Genomic DNA, 13621 nt, shown 5'->3' with positions numbered 1-13621 from the left:
CTCTCTGCCCCCACTAGGAAACTTGCCCCGCCTCTGGGTGAGTGGGGTTTCTGGAAAGGGCTTCCTATGCCTGTAAGCTTGTCTCTGGGCTGCATCTTCTGTCCCATTCATGAGTGGCCCCTTGGCAAATGGCCCATCTGTGTGCATCTTGCCTACATCTCTCCTCCCTCTTGGTGATCAGCCCACGCAAAAACTCCTAGGGCCTGACAGCAAGTCCACACACCCACGGTTCGATGTCCAGGGGCCTCACCCACACCATCTCCCCACCCACTCCTCGTGGAGTCACTAAGGACTCCGATTGCTTGGGCCCAGCATGAGCTCCCCTGCCCTCTGGGTGACATAGAGTAATTTTGTGCAAAACTTTCTGTGTCTCAGTTTTCTCTTCAGTAAAATGGGGTTAACAACGGGGATTCCAAGAATAAAAGGCTCAGAATGGTGTCTGGCACATGAGAAGCACTCAGTATGTGCTGGCTAAACAGAAAGGTTTATTGATTAGGGATAGATGCCCCAGAGTCAGGATGTACTGATTCAAATCCTGATTCTGCCCCTGGCTGGCTGAGTGGCCTTGTGCCAATGACTTCAGCTCTCTGGGACTCAGTGTCTTCCTCCCTAAAATGGGAATAGTAGTACCTATCTCATGGGTCACTGTGAGGATTAAAGAAGTTAACATGGGAAGCTCTAAGCATAGTGCCGGGCACATAGTAGGTGTTCAGTTAGTATTAACATCATTAGTAGCTAATGATAATACTTATTTGGACAAGATCCTCTTCCAGACAGGTCTCTTTTTCTGCTTCCTGCCTCTATACTTGGCTGGCACAGCTGCTCACCTGGCTCCCTCTTTCTTCCTCTTCCCTCACCCCAATTGAAATGCTGCACTTCTGTCCAGCCTCCCCTCTTCCACACAGCCAGTCATTTTGGTGGACTTTGCACTAGCCTCCTCTCTGGTCCCTGAGGCCTGACCTCGTCGGGCTCCCCCTGAGGAAATGCAACTCTCTGGACCTTGAAGCAGGGCCTCTGCCTTGCTCACCTCCCCTGCCCACTGCAGGGACGCAGGAGCCAACCTCATGCTGTGTGGACAGCAGCAAAGCCAAAGCTTTCCTTATGCAGGTCTTTCCTTGCTGGGTCTTGCCCTCCCTCCTTCAAGCAGGAGTCTGTATTCCCGGGAAGAGGGACAGTGTGACCCAGCCCACAACACACACACACACACACACACACACACACACACACACACACTGTTTTCCCCCAAGAAAAAATGTCACATTCCCACTAATTACAACTAAAATGCATTTTTCCCATTTTCTGGATTTTTCAGTCCAATAGAGGAACAGGCCAGCCTGCCCAGCCCTGTCCCCTAGGAGGTGGGACATACCCAGGAGGCCAGGCATTGGGGCTAAGGCAGGGGGTCCTAAGAGTGGAACCCCTCCTCCCTCAGGGAAGGGAGGGCTGGTGACTTGCTGAGGGGGCACCAGGTTGCCTCCTGGAAGGAAGTGGAGATGATGATCTTGCTGAGGCACTGCGGGCCATTTCTTGAGGTGGAAAGAAGCACCAGAGTGTCGTTTTGTTCTCTCCCAGAAAGGTCTGATGGACAGTGGGTCAACTTTTCTGACCTTGGCAATATTACCACTTGCTGTCCTGCAGGCAACATGGAGCCTGGGGCTCATCAGAGGGCTCTTCTGATACCGTACCCCTCCCCTCCTCTACCCCACAGGCCTGCTGGGACCCCCAAGGTGTCTGTGTCCCCAGTAGCCACAATGGAGAGAGGGCTTTTCTCTTGCTTCTTGCACCACCTTCCCCAGTAATCACCTCTCCTTTTGGCTTATGGCACAGAAGCCACCTCTGGCAGGGTGCCCCTTTTTCCTATGAGCTGGGGCAAGGCTTAGGGAAGGAGGGGTTCAGTGGGGCAGGGAGGGAAGGCTTCCTGTGTACTCACTGTCCTCCCTGAGGAGAGGAGTGTCACCGGCCTGAATGCTCAGCCCCTTCTAGCCTACAAGTCAACCTGCCCCAGATAGATGAGGGAAGTCGCCTCAGTGGCCATTGGCTCGGCCCTCATCCCTCTCCCCGATTCTAGTCTAAGATGGCCTAGGAAGGATTCTTACTCACATTGGTGTTCATGATTGAGGACCAAAAATTTGCCCCTCTCTGCTTTCTCTGTAAATTATCCCAAAGGATGATGACTTCCCAAAGGAATGTTTGTCTAATGGAAGGCACCCAGGCAAGGCCATAGGGTGATGAGGGAAGCCTTAGAAATCCAGACAAGCACCAATCTGTGCTCCCCAACCACACTCAGAGCTGGATCCACGCTCTTCTTCACGGAATAGTGTTACCCGCAGGTACATAGATGGCACATAGCAGCTATAAGATGCCCTCCACACCACCCTTCTGCACTGTGAGAGAGCCCCGGAGGGCTGTGGATCCTCTTCCACATGGGCAGGAACTGGGCCTCAAAGATTAGATGTCTGTGGTCTTCCGGCTTGGAAGGCTGGGTCAGATCTCTATTGCCACATCTCCATCACCTAGCTGCTGGTGTGTTGGTTGCTAATGGCTCCTAATTATGCCTTCTCTGATGTGTTGTCTTTACTTGGCAAGATAGAAGCCACTTCCTTGGGAGCCACCCAGGAGGTGAGGCCCTGTGTCACATGCCTTACCACCCCAATAGCCTTTTGCCAATGACACTGGTGTCAGAACATCAAAGCTGGCCCCCTTGTCTTAAGGACAAATTCCAAGGGGCCACTCAGGTTCCAGAGTTCCCTGAGGGATCAGGCTCAGGCAAGATGTTGGCTCAAGTGGCATCTTGGCCTAGATTCCTCTTTTCCAGTCTTCTCTTCCTCCCTCAACAAGACACACACACACACGCACACACACACACACGCACACACACAGGAATCCCCAGCTCAGACTTTGCTTCAGGGAACCAAGGGCTAGATCTCAGGACTTCTGATCCCAAATCTACGTGCTCTTGAGGCAGCTCCTGGGACATCCTGTGGGTGTCTGTTGTGGTGAGAACCTAGCTTTCTGCCAGGATCTCATCTCTCGCTCCTGCTCCCGAAGGAGAAGCCTGGTTCTTAACACTTTCCCTGTGAACTGTGAGTCCGGCACCTCCCACGTCCCAGTGTGGGCTCCCTGCCTCCCCTCCCTCGCCCTAAGGCTGTGGCAGCCAACACCGTGACTCACGTCCCATCCTGGGTGGGCCTCCAGATTACTACCCACTGCCCTCACTTGTTAAGCAGTGCAGATGGCAATTAACTGCATGATATGAAAATATCCCAACCCTAATTATCTCAGGGAAGAGGCCAGGGACCATTAATAAATGATGAAGGAGAGTCTTTCCGGAGGCTCCTGGGCCCCTCCCCATGCCAGCCTGCAGAAGGCTGGGGAGTGAAGGGGACCCTTCCCCATGCAGAAGTCAGAGGTGTGGGGTGGTGAGATAAGACTTGAAGCCCAGGGAGGTGCCTCGGATTTACCAGGGGGAAGTCAAGCCACTCTTTGGAGCACTGAAATACACAACTGTTAGGGCCACTGCCCTCGTCCTGTAGACACGCAGAAAGCAAATATATTGGTGGCTCCCTGGGTATTTCCTGATGAACCATTGATCGTAGCATGCAATCTTGTATGTGAATTCTAGAATTCCCCATTACCTCTTCTATGCTTCTCACAACTGCCTCCCCTGCCCCACCCCATTCCAGGCAGCAGACAGATTTTCCATTTTCCCCAAGTTATTAAGTTCCCTCTGTGCCTTGCCCTGAGGTGGGCCCATGAGTTCTACCCTGGGGAGCAGCAATCAGACACAGAAGGGATGGGGAGCACACTCAGATAGAGATCTGAGCTGCTCAGGGTCTGCCCTTTGCTTGAACAGTGTGTCTTTTTTTCCAGCAACATATCACAACAAAGCCTGAGAGAAAAAGAAAACATTTTTATTCATGGATCCTTTTATGTGCCAGAATGAATGCAAATGCACACACACACACACACACACACAAACACACACACACACACCTGAACAGACAGGGGCTTCCATACTTGAATGCCTAAATATGAACATTGATATCTATGGGAGGAGAGATATTTGTTTCATAAAAGGACTTGCAACAGGGCTTCTTTAAACAGTAAGCAGCCAAAGTGCAATGAACATAAAATTTGATTTACAGAAATCTGATTTACCTGTAAATTTTCCAACACCTGTCCATAATAGAAGTGTGAGTGTGTGTTTGTAAATGTGCACAACTTGTCAGTGCCTTCTTTTCATCCAGTTGGGGAGAAGGGTGGGCATTTCTAATGGAAGTCCTCCCCAGAGCTGGCTGGCAACACACACCTTCGAGGTCTGATCACAGAGTGGAACCCTAGCCCAGGACTATAAACATTAATTCCTTCTCCACCTCCAGCTAGCAAAAAGGAAACCAAACAGTGTGTCCCAAGACTACTACAGACCCAGGGCTCATTACACTCAAAGGATGCTCTCTTTATACCCTCTTAGCCCCCCAGCAGTTCAGCCTCCCATGGATGTTTTGAGAGGAGTGTCTTGAAAGAGCTTATTAATCATCTCAACCAACTCCCTCATTTAAAAGATGAAAAGCCCAGTGCCAACCTGACCTTGGGCCTTCATCCCAGCCACCCCCATAGTGCCTGCCAATGTCTGGACCGGTAAAGATGGCTTCTGGGAAGCCAGCCCTTCTCTCCAATCCCCACCCCCCCAGCCCCAGCCCCATGCCTACCCCCTCTTATTTCTTTGCTTTGCCTCCTGTCCTTGCTTCAGGTGACCGGTGTGTCCTTCGAGGCTTAGCTTGCCTATGACACTCTCCTGATGAGGTCTGAACTCCTTTTCTGGTAAAAATCCTATCTTCTTATGAAACCTTAGAGGTTACTGCCATGCCAACTGCTTAGCTGGGCCCCACAAGACTGCCCTGGAACCCACTTAGAGGAACTGGACACCAAGGGACTTGAAGACAGAACAAAAAGTAAGGCTCACGTCTCCCCTATTTCCAGACCAGAACTTGTCCCAGTAGACAAATGTCCATCTCTTGAAACCTTAGCTCCTTTTTTTTTTGTAATAACAACAAGGCTGCTCATAATAGCAAACACTTATTGAAAAGAACACCTATGTGCTATGAGGTAGGTGTAGTTGGAAGCCCTTTACCTCTGTTAACTCCTTGGATCATCACAACTCCCTAAAGGAGTTGTCATTACCTGTCAAGTACTGTCATTACCTCTACCACACTCATCCCTTTCTAGGGCTCCTGTTCCCTCTGCTTGGAATGCTTGACCTCCAGACCTTCATGCCTTCCTGGAGAGGCTAGCTTGACAGCCCTATCCAAAGTAGCTACCCATAGCTAGACCACTGTACCTTTCATTCTGTAGCATCGATCTGCTTATTTCCTTCAGCATGGTTCACCCCCTGAAATGATCTGACTTCAGGGTTTACCGTTTCTGCCACTAAAATGTAAACCCCAGGTGAAGCCATCGTTCCCCTCCATTCATGGAAGTGTGCCTGGCACCCAGACCACCTTGGCCTGGCACATAGTGGGTACCTAACTATTGATCGATGAGCACTCTGGTCACATAACAATGTCCCCCCCCACATATGCATTCACAGACTCTGTCTATATGCTAGAGTGTGCACTCAAGTGGATTCACATGGGCACAGACAGCCGCGTGTCTGTGATAGAGTACTCTGCAGTGTAACACCAGATACAAGTGGCAAGACCGGCTTAACATAGATGGGCTTTCTAACAGCCAATGCTAAGAAACAGAATGTCTCTAAGGACAGATCCATAATTACCCATCCTGGAAGAATGCAGAACAGAAAATAGAACCTCTGTGTAGGAGCCAGAGCATCTCCACCACCTGGTCCAGGCCTTTTGTGTTGGTTGCCTGGAGAAATGGAAGATTTGATTAAAAGGTGTGAGAAACTGGCCCCTGCAGAGTCCTCAGAAGGGGAGGGGGTTGGGGTGACCCGGTCGCTCTAGTTACAGAGTTGAGCTTGCTAAATATAGCTGGGTTAGACATGGGGCACCGTTGAGGCAGGTCTGAGATCAAGCAGGGTACAGGGGCTCCCTTTTCACCCAGGCTCCCTGGCCCTCACCTTATCCTTCACAGGTCAGAACCCATCTGCAGGGGAGGGGATGCCATCTTTGCCCTGACAACGAGATGGGAGGAGGGACCTCAAGCTTATGAATGTTCTGGCCTCGCCTGAACTTGGACATGCCACTCTAACAAGAGGTATTTAGGAAATGCAGGATTGTGCACCGTGTGTGGTCTATGGTGGTTGAGGTACTACCAAACTCTAATGTATATGACCCTTGTTCTATGGCACTCAGGTCTTACTAATTTCAAGGCTGCTCCAATTCCATGTGTGTGTGTGTGTGTGCGTGTGTGCATGTGTGTGTGTGTGTGTGTGTGGTGATCCATATAGTCAGAGTAGCAGAATACCCACCCCCTTCATGGTTAGAGACCACATAGTTAAGTATGATGTCCTCACAGAGCAGAGCTTGGAGATGTAGGTGGGGGCATACTCTAGCTGGCACTGGTGACACGGGGCAGGATGAGTCCTCACTGGCCTGCAAGATCTCCAAAGCCTCTGCTTCCATGTGAAGACCTCCAGAGTAGCACACAGAATGGAAAGGGCTGGGCAAAGCTCTCCAGGGCAGAAGGCAGAAGGAGCCCGCCCTGAGACATTTAGGAAAACCAGGGTGCCAGTCTCTAAAATCCCTCCTGTTACAACTGCCAACATGCCCCACGCACTCATTCTTTGTCAGTCCTGGTCCCTGGAGCTCCTGGCACCCCCACCCCATGCGATGTTGCCCCTGGACTCTCAGGAAGCTATGAAGCCTTGGCCAGAGGTAGGAAGCTAGATGAAGGGGCAGTCTGGAGGGTGCCCAATCTGGGGCTTGAGAGTCTCCTTATCAGAGGACTATCAATAACCTTCCAGCACAGGGACCTCATCTATAAAATGGGACAGCCATGCCCCCTTCAAATAATTGTGAGGATGGAGTGAGAAACCACAGCAGAGCATCCAGCACATGGCATCAACCCAAACAACAAAGATGTGTGAGCATTAATTGCCATACTTCCTTTCTCTTTCTTCCTTAACTCTTTTTGGAAAACATAAGTTGGCATTACCTAAAAGTGGCCAAAATTTGTTGTGATTGTTTCCTACCAGCTTGAACTACCCAAGGCAGTGGTCTTCTCCTTGCCTACTTCCAGTGGAACCTCTGCCATAGCCCTGGGCCACCCAGTCACACCAGCACCATCTGGTCTCACAGGCTGGGGCTCAGTGGATCCATGGCCATTGGAACTGTGGTGCCCTTCTCCTAACCCCCCCTTATCCTCATGGTCCCTGGAGCCTTCTGGTACCTGTGGACTTGACCTTGGGTGTTCCCATCGAGGCAGGGATGGCCAGTTAGCAGGGCTACCCCCAAAGCCTTCCTTGAGCCCCCTCCCCTTGCTGCGGGCTCATCCTCACATTTCTGCCCTCGTTTCTCCCTTTACCTGTGTGTTTTATCTCCTGTGGAAGGATGCCATTCCCCCTTCCTGAGGGGTCACCACCTGCAGGTGGTGGGAGGGTGTGGGACTCCAAGGATGAGAACTAGCCTGGTGGAACTGCCCGGCCAGCCCCCAGCCTGAGCCTGAGGCTGACTCCCCACTGGGGTTTACGGGATGTGGTTCTGTGGTTTCCTACTTAGTTCTGTTTCTTACTTCCCTTCCCACCATGACAGGTGGGCTTGGGCTGGATCAAACTTCAGACCTGGGGGCAGGAGATCTCCTCTGCAGGGCCAGGGGCTCCCATCTATGTTTAGGAGGAACCAGGACCAAACACGCAGACCAGACCTCTCTGATCTGCCATTTCCTCTCCTTTAAAATGCTCAAAAGAGCACACCCACCTGGTATTTCTGGGGAGAGACGGAATCTCCTGGCAGCCTCACTAGGGGACAGGGAGATGGGCTGGGCCTGACACGGAGCCTGCATCCGTGGCTCTCCCTGCTGTCACCTGCCTTCCAGGTGTCTCCTGATCATCATCTTCTTTCACAGGAATCAGAGCCCACAGAAGAACACAGAGTAGAAGAGCACCCCCCTTAGAGAGATGGATGTGGAAAAGCTGCTGTTCCCAGTTGTGGAGAGCCACCATCCACCCTTCCCAGGCTCTTTCCCTCCCTATGCTGCTGAGCAACGGTTTCCCAGGAAAGGACCTGCTCAAAGGACCTGGGGCCCCTCTACATCCCATGCTGTAGGGTCCCCTTCTTCAAGTAGGCAGCAGAGCCCCAGCTCCTCCTCATTTCTCTGGTGAAGATCCTTAGGACTGCTCAGAAGGGACAGCTGCAGGCCTCTTCCCACCATCCCACCTCCACTTCTTCCCTTCCCTGTCCTGTCCCATAGCTCAGCTCCAACCTCCACTAACAACCATGTGACCTGAAGTTCTGGGAGTGGACAAGCTCCTGCACACTGGTCCCAGTGCCCTGGCACCCCTGTGGCATGCCTTGAAGCTTCACCCAGAACACCTGCTTCACCCACAGCTGAGGGCAGCAGGCTGGGTTGAACAGGTTTCTTTAAGGGATATATATATTTGAGAGTTTACTTATTTATTCATGAGAGACTCAGGGAGAGGGGCAGAGACATAGGCAGAAGGAGAAGCAGGCTTCCTGCAGGGAGCCTGATATGGGACTCGATCCCAGGACCTCAGGATCATGACCTAAGCCAAAGGCAGACACTTAACCACTGAGCCACCCAGGGGTCCTGGGCCTTTTTATATCTTATTCCTTACTGCTTCAGCTGTGTCTGGGGGATGAAATTGACTGCTGTCTCTTTACCTTCCACCCCATCCAGGCAGACTGAGCTTGGGAGAGAGATAAGGTAAGAATCAAAGGGGAGGGGGCCTGGCCCATGGCTGCCTGGGGGACTCCCACTTCCCCTTTCAGCAGTGGCTGCCTGCTGTGTGGCTTCAATGCCCCAGAGCAGTGGCCCCTCAAAGGAGTGGGATCACCTTCTTGGGCATCCTCACTTTTTGTGGTGGAAATTCTGTTAAGATGAGGGAATGGGACCTTCCACCAGTGCCAGGTACTAGGCAAGGCTGGGGGCCGGTGTGGCAGTGTTCCACTCTGGTGTGGCTTCTTAGCGATTATGCCCAGAACTGTGGGAAAGCAGGACTCTGAGGTAACAGATGCATGTGGCAGTGGTGTGATCCGCATCGCAGTGGGGGATTTGGGATTCACAGGGACTTGGCTCCCCTGTGTTGTCACGTGTAGCTCCAGGGTGATACCAACAGCTCTTTCAGGTCTTTTAGTTTATAACTGGGACAGCTGGGCTCATTCCCTGCTGGGCCTTCTGGGCCTGGGGAATTGGGCCACTCTGACACCTCACACCCTAGGCCTGCCTACCCTTCCTTCTTCACTCAACACTGGGCTGAGAGGACAGCAGAGGCCGCAGCATGTTTCCCAGGCCACGTCTTCATCCAGAGCAGTTTTTCCTATTTGGACGGTGACCCACAGACCATGCTGGATGCTGAATCTGCCTGCACTCAGGCATCCAAGAGGGCAAGAATGGATCCGATGGCTCAGGCTGCGTGGAGGGGGAGGGGCACGGGAAGCCGTCCTCCAGGCTCCAGATGGACTCTGCTCATTACTGTATGCTCATTACTACTCAAGATAATATCAGTGTTCCTTGGCATGAAAAGTAGCCAGAGAATTCTAGTATCAGATAAGGGAGACTAAGCTGGATGGCCTCCGAGACTCTGACTGCGCCCATCTAGTGATTCTGAAATCCGACATGCTGAAGAGTATTGTGAATATGAAGCAGTTGATGACACCGTGCTCAGTGGCACACATAATTAATATAAAGGAAGCTGTTAGCACTTCCGTTTCCCCAGTTCTGTGTGTGATGTATTTAATAACTCTGTACTTCTCAGCTTATAAATACACAGCCCCCTGAGCTAGATCTCTCCTTATTGTCATTTACCAATTAAAGAACAGAGGCCACTCACTCATGAAGAGACAAGCGGCCCCCTTGGCATGGGCCTCCGAAGAAAAATGTTGCCCCCGGCCCACTGCCCTGAGTCATGCTCTGCATGCTCTCCCCAGTGAGCCCACAGGACCATCGCCCCAGAACCCGAAAGCTGGGGTTTGTTCTTCAGAAACAGCAGACTGTCTTAAGTGATTCCTAGTTGGACTCAGAACAAATCTCTTTCCCTTAGTTACTTTCTCAGATAAGTGATTCCTGCAGGTCTGAGAACCTTGAGAGTGCCATGAATTCTCCTGGCTGAGAGGGCTACCATGGCCCGCCTGGAACTCTGGCCAGTCCATCTATGCCTGGCAGCACATTCCTCAGAGACAGAGAGGCCAAGGGAGGTGAGTGGAAAACCCACCAGTCTTTGATCAACCAGAGATAAGTTCCTCCAGGGAGACCCATGGAGGCCCCAGGGGCATGGCTGGTACTCTTTCATTTCTCATGATACTGAGCAGGGTGTCTTGTATGCAGCAAACCACTTGAGATGAACTGTTTTGATTTCTTCATCTCCCTCACACTGTCGCTGGCTTCTGCCTTCTAAAGTTCATGGCCCATGTGTTGAGATTCAAAAGTTTAAGAATTAAGGAATTTTCTGGGTTCCATTCATATCAATTCCAATGGAGGCAAATGTGTTTATGGAAGGCTTGCTCAGCCTTGTCAACTTGCCAGGACTGTAAATCTTCCAGCTTGTTCCCCTGGAAAATAGGTGTCCTATCCCATGTCACAGGCTTAGTGAGGATTAACTGGTACAGCGCATAAAAGTGCTTAGTGGGAGCTGTGTAAAGAAACACAAGCCCCTCCCTGCCCCACTCACCCCTTTTACACTGCTAAGAACCTTCCTCTTTATGCAGCCTCTGAGCGATCAAGTCAGGTTAGCTCCTGGGCTGCCATCTTTCATCCCAGATGCCATGGCTTGGCCCATCCAGTGCTCTTGAAACATTTTGTAAAGGGCAGCCCGGGTGGCTCAGCGGTTTAGCGCCGCCTTCAGCCCAGGGCGGGATCCTGGAGACTCAGGATTGAGTCCCACCTCGGGCTCCCTGCATGGGGCCTGCTTGTGCTTCTTCCTCTGCCTGTGTCTCTGCCTCTCTCTGTGTGTCTCTCATGAATAAATAAATCAAATCTTAAAAAACAAAAAACAAAAACATTCGGTAAGGTCAGATCTCAGAGCTCCTCCTCTGTCTCCTCCCGCTGGGCTCTAGCTTTACCCACCCCACTTTCCATATTCAAGCTATCATGGCTGACTCAGAGACCATGACAGTTTTTATTTTTATTTTTCATTTATTTATTTATTTTATAAATTTATTTTTTATTGGTGTTCAATTTGCCAACATATAGAATAACACCCAGTGCTCATCCCATCAAGTGCCCCCCTCAGTGCCCATCACCCAGTCACCCCCAGCCCCGGACCACCTCCCCTTCCACCACCCCTAGTTCATTTCCCAGAGTTAGGAGTCTCTCATGTTCTGTCTCCCTCCCTGATATTTCCCACTCATTTTTTCTCCTTTCCCCTTTATTGCTTTCACTATTTTTTATATTCCCCAAATGAATGAAACCATATAATGTTTGTCCTTCTCCAGTTGACTTATTTCACTCAGCATAATACCCTCCAGTTCCAACCACGTCAAAGCAAATGGTGGGTATTTGACCATGACAGTTTTTAGAAGACCAAAGGCTCATTAGCTCCCGGCTTTGTACTCTAGTCCAGTGTGCCAGCCCAGATCCTCATCTGAAGAGGCCAGGGCCTAGGTGGGGTGATGGGCAGGTCCTGGACATGAAATATCTATGCGGGATGGTGGTGGGTTCTGGGTCCAGACTTTTTGACTGGTCTCATGTGACAGAATAGAGGCTTCCCTTGCTGAGAGACCTTGCCCCTGCCTTTTTACATTGACAGCCATGTTTGCCACCACTTCTGCTCCTACCATGGACTCCCTGATGGCTGAGACACAAAAGTGGAGAAAAGTGAAAGGAAAAAAATCAAGGATCCCCATCCCCCCACCCATGCCCTTCCTGCCTTATAGGAGTTCCCAATTTCACTGCTCTGACCAGAACCAGAACCAGAAGAAACCAGGTTTCTTCTGTGTCTTTCTGTCTACACCAAGTGCTGACTTCAGGTTTCAGGCTATACTAAGTTCAGGCTCTGCTCAGCAGAGCCCCAGGTACAAAATATGCCCCACTCACCACCAGTTTGGTGGTCCCTGGACTCCTGGTTCCCCCAGCCCCCAGTCCACTTGCAAGTACTTACTGTTCAGAGACTTCACATAGCTGCACCATGTACTCTGTCCAGGTTCTATACTCAGTGAGGGAGGTGGCCACGTGTTTACTGCATCCTACCGAGAACTGGAACATAATAAGATTTTAAAGCCTTGTTGAGTTATAAAAGCCTTGGTCCTTCTCTTGCCTCCAAGAGGAAGGAGACAAGTCCTGGCTGACTGTCACATTGTCCTATTCCTCATGAAAACACAATCACACCTATTCACTTATTCATTCTCTTAAACGTTTCTTGAGCACCAGTGCTGTCTGTGCTAGGCCCCTTCTAGACACTGAGAGTTTAGCAATGAAAAACAGACAAAGCCACTGCCAGACAAAGCAGTCAGAATATAAACAAATAATTAAATATATAATATGTAGGTGATAAAACTATTGTGCAAAATAAAGGAATGCAAAAGGATGGGAATGCTTCTTTACAAAGGGTGGATGGGCAGAGCTTCTTTGAATAGGTAATGAAATGTAAGGAGAAAGTAGAAAAAAAGTGAGCTCTCTAAATATTTCAGGCAGAAGTATTCCAGGAAGAAGAAATTGCCAAGGCTCTCTGAGGGCAGAGAGAGCATGTGTGGTATGTCTGAGGAATAGCCAGAGGCCCACATAAGGGAGCACAGGGCAAGGAGGCATGCAGTTGAGGATGAGGTCAAAGGTTGGCTGGGGCAGAGGGCCATGGGAAAGATCACATGTGACCATGAAGGCCATTGTTAGGACTTGGGGAAATGTGGAATTTGACACAGAGGAGTGACATTATCTGACTTATAATTTAATGGGATCAGTCTGACTGCTGTTTTTGGAATAGATTGGGGTAGGGGGGTAGAGGCCAAGAAGGAAGCAGAGAAATTCTCTAGAAGACTATTAAAATAATTCAGAGAGAGAAAATCATGTATTTATTGGTGCGGGGGCAATCAGATGGAGGAAGTTAGAAATGGTTGTGTTCTGAATATATGTTGAAGGTAGAGTGGACAAGAGCTGTTGACAGGAAGGGGCTGATAAAGAGAGAAAGTGAATAGTCAACTTGGAGTTGCTCTGGAGACTCTTTGGCAATCATCCTGCTGACCCAGGGATCTCCAAGCCAATATCCCAACATCATGATGTTAAGCTACTTAAGGAATACTCCCTAGGAAAGAGGATTCACTGCCTCACACAACAGCCTTACCCAGCCCCTTAAAGTTCCTTATTATACTTACTCAAAGCCCATGTCCCCGTGTCTTTCTCTCACTGCTCCTGATGCACTACAGGGCAGGTGTTCACACCTGTTACAGACAATCCTCCAGATTCCTGGTAAAGATCTGCTTCTCCCTCCATTCACATCCTTTATCAGTGCTGCTTTCAATGCCTCTGGACATGAACAAACCCAAGAAGGAAGCAG

General features: G+C 50.4%; 1 long non-coding RNA gene across 1 annotated transcript; it reads right to left on the bottom strand.

The window, feature by feature from the left end:
• Positions 1–7895: 7895 nt before the first annotated feature.
• Positions 7896–13621, bottom strand: LOC121495451. Its single transcript, XR_005988989.1, has 3 exons — positions 13440–13621; positions 12233–12327; positions 7896–8010 (listed from the first exon to the last, which is right to left on the bottom strand). It is a non-coding gene; the product is annotated as an uncharacterized LOC121495451 (long non-coding RNA).

Source organism: Vulpes lagopus, chromosome 1, assembly GCF_018345385.1.
Source record: "Vulpes lagopus strain Blue_001 chromosome 1, ASM1834538v1, whole genome shotgun sequence".
Classification (NCBI taxonomy): Eukaryota; Metazoa; Chordata; class Mammalia; order Carnivora; family Canidae; genus Vulpes; species Vulpes lagopus.
Note: the sequence above shows the minus strand (reverse complement) of the source record. Positions and strands in the feature narration are given on the sequence as shown.